Here is a 9,186-nt window from a genome sequence, read left to right on the forward strand (position 1 = left end):
AGCCATAAGCTAATAATAATAATAATAATGGCGCAGGTAGGCCGGGCGTGTGTGCCTGCGCGTGGGGGAGCGAGGGTCGGCTTAATCTTTCAGCGCTCATGGCAGTCTGGACAGACTGTAGTAAGAAGAAGAAACGAAGTTCAAGTTGCTGATAAAAAGTTCAAGTTCAAGTTGCTAAGGAGACAAAACATTTGAGAAAAAACTATTGGAAAATAATTGTTTTGAATAATAAGTTTTTGTGTGAACGTGAATAAAAGTTTTGATTCCTGACGTGAAATTATGTTAATGATTTATTGAGATAAATTGTTGATAATAAGTGTAAATGACAAGGAATATAATGATAGAAGTTTAGACTATAGTAAATGAACACTTCAATACATGACTTCGATTAATAAACCTATGATAAATAAATTTTATTAATAATCTAGTTATGATATGTATTATACTGTTAGTTTATTAATTAAAAATATCACAAATAGTAGATATATCATGAAAAATGTTCTTCTGTATGTTTTCAATGTAGGCCTACATATTTATACAGAATGTTTTTGAAATTTGGATATGTCCCATGATACTTTTTTACTACTGGGTGTCGGGTTGGGAATCAGCCTGAGAAGTATTGGACATTCCTTGTGAAATACTCTGTATAATGAATATAAAATTGTATATTAGATGTAGAAGAAGAAGATTAATTTTCCTCGAATTAAAAGCTGACATAATTAATTATATGGTAATAGAGCAGTTTTATACGTTTGTTTTATACTTGCCTCATGAGATAATGCTGTGCCATTCCCTACACCAAGATTAGCAGTTTCATTTTCTGTGATTGTAGCACCTCCAGCTATCTCACTAAAAAATGGGTCCTGAAAAATATTGTATCATACAGAATTTAATATTACAGGGTTTTTATGGAGAGACAGTCACACTCATGAATAAGAAGTTTCATGATGAGTCATTTTTGTACAACTATATGACAGCTTGTTTACTCTGAGTTGCTGCTGCTGTCTAAAGACCATGTTATATGGACATGTTTTGCACACTGTGAAAAACGCTGATACCGGAAATAACACAATGACAAAAACCACGCAAAATAATTTCAGCTCCTTAGCCACTGGAACTCAATTTATTCTTGAATTGTTTCATGCAATGCTAAACTTGTCTAGGCCCTATATAGCATGGCCCCCATATTCTAATCTCACCATTTGCGGACTATATTATTTTCAAAAAAAGTTTTATTCCAATCTTTTTTATCTGTGTTTATATAAACATCGTTTAACAATAATCATAATTTATTTGAGTAAATATTTGATATTCAGAGACTAATTTATTGAAGGATCTGAAATTACTAATTAAATTCATTAACAGTCCAATCCATCAATTGCCAGATCACTCACTCAGAGGTTCAAGGACTGCCAACCTGAAAAATTTAAGGGCAGAACCCTCTTCAGGAAATCTACACTCGGCAGATTACAAAAGATTTAAGAAGAATTAGATGTTTGCAAATGAGATTTTTTGTTCGTTTTTGCTTGGAGAATACCGTGGTGGCACTGGGGTGGTACTTTTGAGATACTCTGTATAACAGCGAAAGATAGTCACTATCCATGCCAAGGTGGTTATTGTAGGCCTAAAATGTATTGAGATACAGCTCTTAAAAGTTTAAAAACTTTTCATCAATGAGCATTGAAAAACTTTATTGAGCTTATCAGCCTTAAAGTTGAAGGATTATCAGAGTGGAGAAAGTGATAACTCATTGGAGAACGTGATAAGGCGCCAGTCATCACCCTCTCATTACCCTCGCACAAGCCTAAGAGATCATGTGGGCACAACCCTCAGAAAGAAAATCAATCAAAAAAATCTATAACTTATTTTCACCTACCTTGTAAGTTGACCGCCTTGTTGATATAAGCTTTTTTGGTGGATTCGGAACATTAAATAAAGTTGGAATAGCATTTGGCTTCAACTTTCTCCACTCATCTGCTCGATGGAGCTCCCACTGATTTTCTTCAAAGTGGTCCTGTATAGAATAAAATTAGAACAGCTGAGGATAGAAAGGTAATCAACCCGTATTAATATAAAGCAAAAGTATAATCTAACATCTGCCTATGCTTCCAAATTCCCAGATATTATTTATTTGTTATGTACCATAATTATTTATTATGGCCAATTAAACAAATGATGGGATGTTTCTAAGATATCTTGAAAAGTTAATTGCAGATGTTTTCTCATAGATTTCAATATAAAGTATAATTATAATAAGTATTATTTCTATTATAAGTATTATTTTCATCCTGTAATAATATTTCATTTACCGTAATGAAATAAATAAATTTTTGAACTAAGTTAGTTTAATAATTCATAACCTTAAAATTGGGAACCGAAAGCATCATTACTTCTTTTAATGTTGAATAATAAAGTTATTAAAATTTAATAAGGACATTACAATGCTTTATAAAATAATTTTATTCTAATTCTTTAAAATCAAATGAATAAATTAAGTTACACTCACCTCACAAAGTCTGGAATTTGATGTTGGCTTCTATTTATCAAGTCTGCAATTTTGAAGCCAAATTGCCTTTCTTTTTTCATCTGTAGGAAATCTGAACAAGCGAAACCCTTTCTCTGTTTTATTGCCACAATTTGGTGCCGAGCACCCCACCATAATGAATTAGAATTATTAAAAATATCAAAATATAATCACCACTGTCAAAGCAAAGCTATGGAATGCTATGCTGTGACTCAAAATGGCGACTGCGTGTACCCAGTCTTTATAGTTCCTTATGCTGATGGCAGTCCGACTGCTCTTATGACGTCATAAGGACGATCAGTTTACATAACTGTCACTTTGCAGGACGGTCAGTTTGCAAGACGGTCAGTTTGTAGGACGGTCAATTTGCAGGTCGGTCAGTTTTTAGGTCGGTCAGATGGTATACACCCGTTGTTTATCTTAACCCACCGGCCGGTCGATCACTGCTCTGTCGTCTGCTAAAAGACTAGGTGAATAATTATCACCTACTCGGTGAATTACAACTTTGAACGTGGTGGTTTATACCTTAGACCAGTTATAGAATAGACACGTTGGGAAGTCTAGCCTCTGAAGCCAACATCTACTGCCAAATCCACCCATCTTGACGTCACAACCAATGCATTGGTTGTTAACAACAATGCATTGTTCAACAACAATGTAAGTTAAACACCACAAATACACAACACACAACAAACTCAAAAAAGTTTTCTATACTTTTTAAGTCAAGATGGGTGGATTTGGCTGTAGATGTTGGCTTCATCGACTTTCAGTATGAATCATTGATATAGAGAATAAGATTAAGAAGAGCGAAGTCCGCTATGATGCCACTGCGCTAGTGTAGCTACCAGAAATTTCGGGCAAGAAGTTGGGTATTTGTATTCGCTGTGTAGAAAAAGAGCCTTTTTCAAATGATAATATTTTTTTATTGAAGCAATAAAAAATATTCAAAGTATGGTAGTTTCATGCAGTGCTTATGGATGTACGAATCTGCATGCGCCAGATAAAAATATTTCTTTTCATACATAAGTATTTTTATATTTTCATCGGTCATGTTTCATGCAGGCTAAGCCTAGTGCCAAATGATCGTTTCAAGGAATATTGTGCTTAAGTTGATTCATTATCATTATTTGCCAAGTAATAAAATATAAGTTTCGGTAATATTATAATAAATATTTTATTTCCATAGATCCAATATAGGTATCCATATTCCATTCCATTAATTTGTCTTATATTGTGATATTTTGTGAACTATGAAAATATTGTATGCTAAATTTGTATCATGAAAAATATTATTTGCTAAAATTGTCTATAAATTCTTCATCATTGCTATTGTTTTATTTTTCCCGTTCTTATAATATGTAGTTATCTATTATCTTATATTAAATATAGGAGTATAGAGTATAGTTAGGTACCTACTTAATATATATTAATATATATTAATTATACTTAAGTTGCAAAACGAATGAGAAACAGTTTCACGAAATATTGTGATAATGGTTAATTTATTATTATTTGCCATCTAATAGAATATATGTACGGTAATATTAGCGATCTATAATTTTTGTTTTATTTTTCCCGTTCTTATAATATGTAGTTATTCATTACCTTATATTAAATAAAGGAGTATAGAGTATAGTTGGGTACCTATACTTAAGTTGCAAAACGAATGAAGACAGTTTCACAAAATATTGTGATAACAGTTAATTTATTATTATTTGCCATCTAATAAAATATATGGTAATATTAGCGATCTATAATAAATGTTTTATTTTCCATATTCTAAATACATGGTAATAGGAAAATATTGTAAAAATGAGATTCATTTTCTAATAGAATGGATCAAAATCTGTAGTGAGGTAGGTTCACTAAATTAGATGTTTGGTCGAGTAAAAAATAATGTTCAATGAACAAATCATTGTATCATATGGTAATGGAAATGACGAAAAGTTGAAAAAAAATTATATTGAAATCCATCAAGTATGTTGAAAGATATAACGCAATGAAAGTCGATGTTTTCCCATATAAGTCTGTCTGGGCGCCTGACTTCTTGCCCGATATTCAATGGCGACGAGAAATGAAGGAGGCATCATGCTTCCAAACGCTTGAAGGTATAGCTTAGTCATCTAACTATATATATATCAATGGTATGAATATACAATGAGCCGTGTCTATTCTATAACTGGTCTAAGGTTTATACTGACGGTGGTGTATACTGACATCTCCCCCGTTCCTTATCTCTGTCGGTCGTTATCTATTCAGTTTACTGTCTCGCACCAATTTTTGTGGACGAACTATCTTCCTTATAACTCGGTCGATTTTATGGCACACTGACCTACCTTCTTAGTCATTCAGCTTTGTTCATTTTCTTTTCCCCGCCAATACTTTTCCTTTTCCTTATTCCTTTCTTTCTATCAGGAGCTTCCCACTATTCCTGCTTTGACGGCTCTCTCAGCTTTTTTTTTCCTGTGTACTTCCATCTCCCCCACAAACAATATCCATTTGAACGTCATATCTTATTGTTTAATATTATCAAATGTCCTGGACGCAAAAAATTCATCACCTGAGTGATGGCTCCCAATGAAAATAAATTTAGTCCATGCAATGTTTCTTGTTATGGAAGGCAAAAAATCCTACAATGTAAACTTTGCAACTCAAGACATCATGTCAAATGTTTGAAATTGAGTGACAGTGAGCTGGATATTTATCACAATTCTGGCTATAAGTGTAATTCCTGTTTACTTAGTACAACAGTGAACAACGACAACACTCCCATCCGTGGATTACAAGATTCGTTTCCATCCCATAAGCTTACTAAGACCATTGATAGAAAACATTTTGTAAATAATTCCATGACGATCATGTTAATGAGATTTGTATTGTGGATGTGGATGAATCTGACAAAGTTTATTCTATAGACAATGACACTTGTGTGACACAGTTTAACGCCACTGATATCAGTGAGGTTCACGAGTTGAAACTCTTGCTTGAAAAACTTTCCAAACTATTAATTGATAAATTTCGAAACTTGGAAGAGTCAAGTAAAAATCACGTATCAAATTTACAAAGTGCACTCTCTGAACTGAAAGTTGAGATCTCATTTGTTAGAAAGGAAAATGCTGAGTTGAAAAGTCGTTTAACTCCCTTAAAGTCTGACAACACCGTTGAAAAACATTTTAATATTGATGCAAACCTGCTTAAACCAACGCAAGTACTTGATGATCATTTGAGAAATTCCCCTCCTTCTTTACAATCAGGTGTGACATTAATGTGCAATACAGAGGACTTCAACGAGTTGCCCCCTCCCCCTGACAAGATTAATGCCAGTCATCGCATTAATGAAGAAAGCTGGTCAACTGTAGTTCGTTCGTCCAGAAGGAAAAAACGTAAATTACTTACTCCCCACATCATTGATCCAGATCATATCAAAGAACAATTGTCTCATCCCAATAAAGCAAACACATCAATAGCAGATAAAAAATCGAGAAAACTATCTGGCAGGGCAAAGATTGGGTGAAGGAAGGACGCACTATTGGGTGTTATGAGCAGGACTAAAGCACTATTTGTGAGTCGTTTTGCAACTAACACGACAACACTGGAAGTTGAAGAATTGTTGAAGGAGTCAGTTGGTTTGACTTTTGTCTCCTGCACAAAGCTCGAGTCCAAGTATCCTGAGTACTATAGCTCTTTTCATGTTCTGGTCTGGGCTCAGTGTTTTCCGGAAGTGTCAAGTCCATATATTTGGCCAGAAGGAGTTCTAATACTTCCATTTTATGGTTCAATTAAAGACAGACTGCAAAAAGAGGGAGGAGATCAGGGACACACCATCGTTCCCAACTCGCCTGTTTACGCAAACAATGAGAACTCATCCTTGGAAAAGAGGAGAAATGAGAACTCACAAATGAAGTCCCTCAGTATATACTATCTGAATGCACGCGGCTTGAGAACCAAGTCTTCTGAATTTCTCACATCTGCAGCTGCAAATGATTTCGATGTGGGGGTTATTACTGAGACATGGCTTAAGGAGTCTCATGTCGGTATTGATTACTTCCCTGACAGTTACCATGTTTTTTGAGCTGACAGAAGGTATGAGAACCTTCAGCAGGAGCGTGCAGGCGGCGTTCTTATGGCAGTTGAAAAACCTTCAATGCTCACCGAAGGCCTGATTTGGAGTTGATACCGGAAGTGGTTTGGATATACAGATAAAACTGCTGAATCATCTACTTTTAATATCAAATCACTACTTTCCCCCCTCATGTACTCCTGCAACCATGAGTACATATTTCACTGATCTGGAAGAGAAGCTTAGTAACAGCTGTCATGAAATCATCATGCTTGGAGATATTAATGATGATTGAATCGACTGGGCTCACCTCACTCGAATTCCAACAGCCCACTTCTATGCCAAGCAGAAAGGAGAAACAGTACTACAGTTCATGGACTCCCTCTGCCTTGATCAGCTGAATACTCTTCATGAGAATGGTCGCGCACTTGACTTAGTCCTCACAAATACCAACAACATTAGTGTCTCTTTTGCTGATGATTCTTTTGTGACTTCAGATGTCTATCACCGGCCTTTATCAGTGTTACTGAGTCAAATAACAACACCAGATACAATATGATCAGATACTGCTCGTGGGATGAGATTCTGAATGCATCTGACTCAGAATCGGGACCTCACAAGCTTAATCAGAGGATCATTGAAGTTATGGATGCCTACATTCCCAAGAAGAACCTCTTACCATCAAAATATCCACACTGGTTCTCTCGCACATCAATAAGTCTCCTTAAAAAAAGCAAAAGGCCCACTACAGATTCAAGAGAAGTCGACAACCTGAAGATTACAGCCGTTTTTCTGAACTCAGGACCACTTTAAAACACCAACTTCAAGTCGACAAGAAGAGAATGATCAAAAAGGCTGAGAGTGATTTAATCTTCAAACCTTCCAACTTCTGGAAATATGTGAGCAGTAGAAGAGCCGAATCTAAAAGTGCTCAAAATATCACTGTCAACGGTCAGGTCATTTCTGAACCAAAGCAGATGTGTGACAGTCTTTGTGAGTACCTTGCCTCAGTCTACCAGAAGCCCACCAATGTCACAACTCAACATGATTTTCACAGAGTGATGATAGAAACTAAACTGTATTTGGCACTCCCACACTCACCTGTGATGATGTGATCTTGGCACTTAGAACACTGAAAGGTAATTCATCTACCGGACTCTCTGGAATTCCATCCTTTGTACTGAAAGGAATGGCTGCCCTAATTGCTCCGGTGCTGGTAAACCTCTTCAACCTCAGCCTATCGGAAAGGGTATTCCCAGCTTCATGGCTCATGGGAAAAGGCTGCAGTCACTCCAATTCGGAAGAAAAGTCGATCAACAGACGATTCCAACTTCAGACCGATTTCTGTTCTTGATGCAGAGCCAAATCTGCTGGAGTTCGTCTTGTACAAATACAACTACAACAAGGTGCAGCATACTATAACTGAGTCAGCATGGTTTCCTATCAGGTAGATCCACCACCACAAACCTTGCAGGCTTTCTCTCTGAGGCTGGTCCAACTGTTGAGAATCATGGTCAGGTTGATGTGATATACCTTGACTTTCAGAAAGCCTTCAACAAAATGCCACACAAGATACTGATTGACAAGCTTCCCTAGTATGGCTTTGATGAGGCCATGATGCAGTGGATTCTGTCCTATCTTAGTGACCGCATATTTTGTGTGCGATTACATGGTCTTACATCAAGAGAATTCGTAGCAACCTCTGGTGTGCCACAGGGATCCATCCTCGGGCCACTGCTATTCAACATTTTTATGAATGATGTCATTGACTTTCTGCAGTGTGATGCACTGACGATGCCGATGATCTAAAGATTTATAAAAGTATCCAGTCCCCTTTAAATGCATATTTGTTACAAGAGGACATAGAAAGAGAGTCAGCAGTTGGTTCAAAGCCAACTTAATGCCCATCAACATTGACAAAACAGTCTTCATGACATTGACAGGGAAGACTAATCCATTGTTCCATGCTTACATGATAGATGGAATACAACTGAAGCGAGAAAACACAGTGGTTGACCTTGGTTTACTTGTTACTCAAAACTTCTTTTCAATGAGCATGTTAACAAAACGGTTAGGCACAGAGACAACTTGGCATGATAAGCTGGATCACCAGAGAATTCAAGTTCTCACGTTCGTTTTGTTTGCTCTACTGCACATTAGTGAGGAGTGTCCTGGAGTATGCCTCAGTGATCTGGCAAAGAGAAAGAATCACTTCAACACAAAGAATCGAGGCTGTCTAGAGAAAGTTTGTTAGAATGTTATGTGGAAGGTGTTTCCCTCAGTTTCAAGGACTGCAGTTCCACTACCGGGAGGCCTGCAATTTGGCAAACTTAGAGTCCTTGCAGTGGAGAAGGAGGAAAATTGATGCAAAGTTTTTTCACAAATCTTCATGGAGTTCAGGGACACTCTGTGGAGAGTGTTGGGATTGCTGTGCCATCTCATGCATTCAGGAGGTACCGACCCTTCAAGGCATACATCAAAAGTGATGTCTCTCCAGTAGAAAAATGCATCGAGATCGCCAACATCTTATCACCAGCTATTGACTTTTTTACCACAAATCGACTTCACAAGGATGCTGAGTGCCCTTTGAGAAAGCTTCGAC

The 9,186-nt window shown here is 36.6% G+C and overlaps 1 long non-coding RNA gene across 1 annotated transcript; it reads right to left on the reverse strand.

The window, feature by feature from the left end:
• Window positions 1-764: 764 nt before the first annotated feature.
• On the reverse strand, window positions 765-2,659 carry LOC120354420. Its single transcript, XR_005573003.1, has 3 exons — window positions 2,507-2,659; window positions 1,877-2,014; window positions 765-863 (listed from the first exon to the last, which is right to left on the reverse strand). It is a non-coding gene; the product is annotated as an uncharacterized LOC120354420 (long non-coding RNA).
• Window positions 2,660-9,186: the final 6,527 nt, after the last annotated feature.

The sequence above is a fragment of the Nilaparvata lugens genome, chromosome X (assembly GCF_014356525.2).
Source record: "Nilaparvata lugens isolate BPH chromosome X, ASM1435652v1, whole genome shotgun sequence".
NCBI lineage: Eukaryota > Metazoa > Arthropoda > Insecta > Hemiptera > Delphacidae > Nilaparvata > Nilaparvata lugens.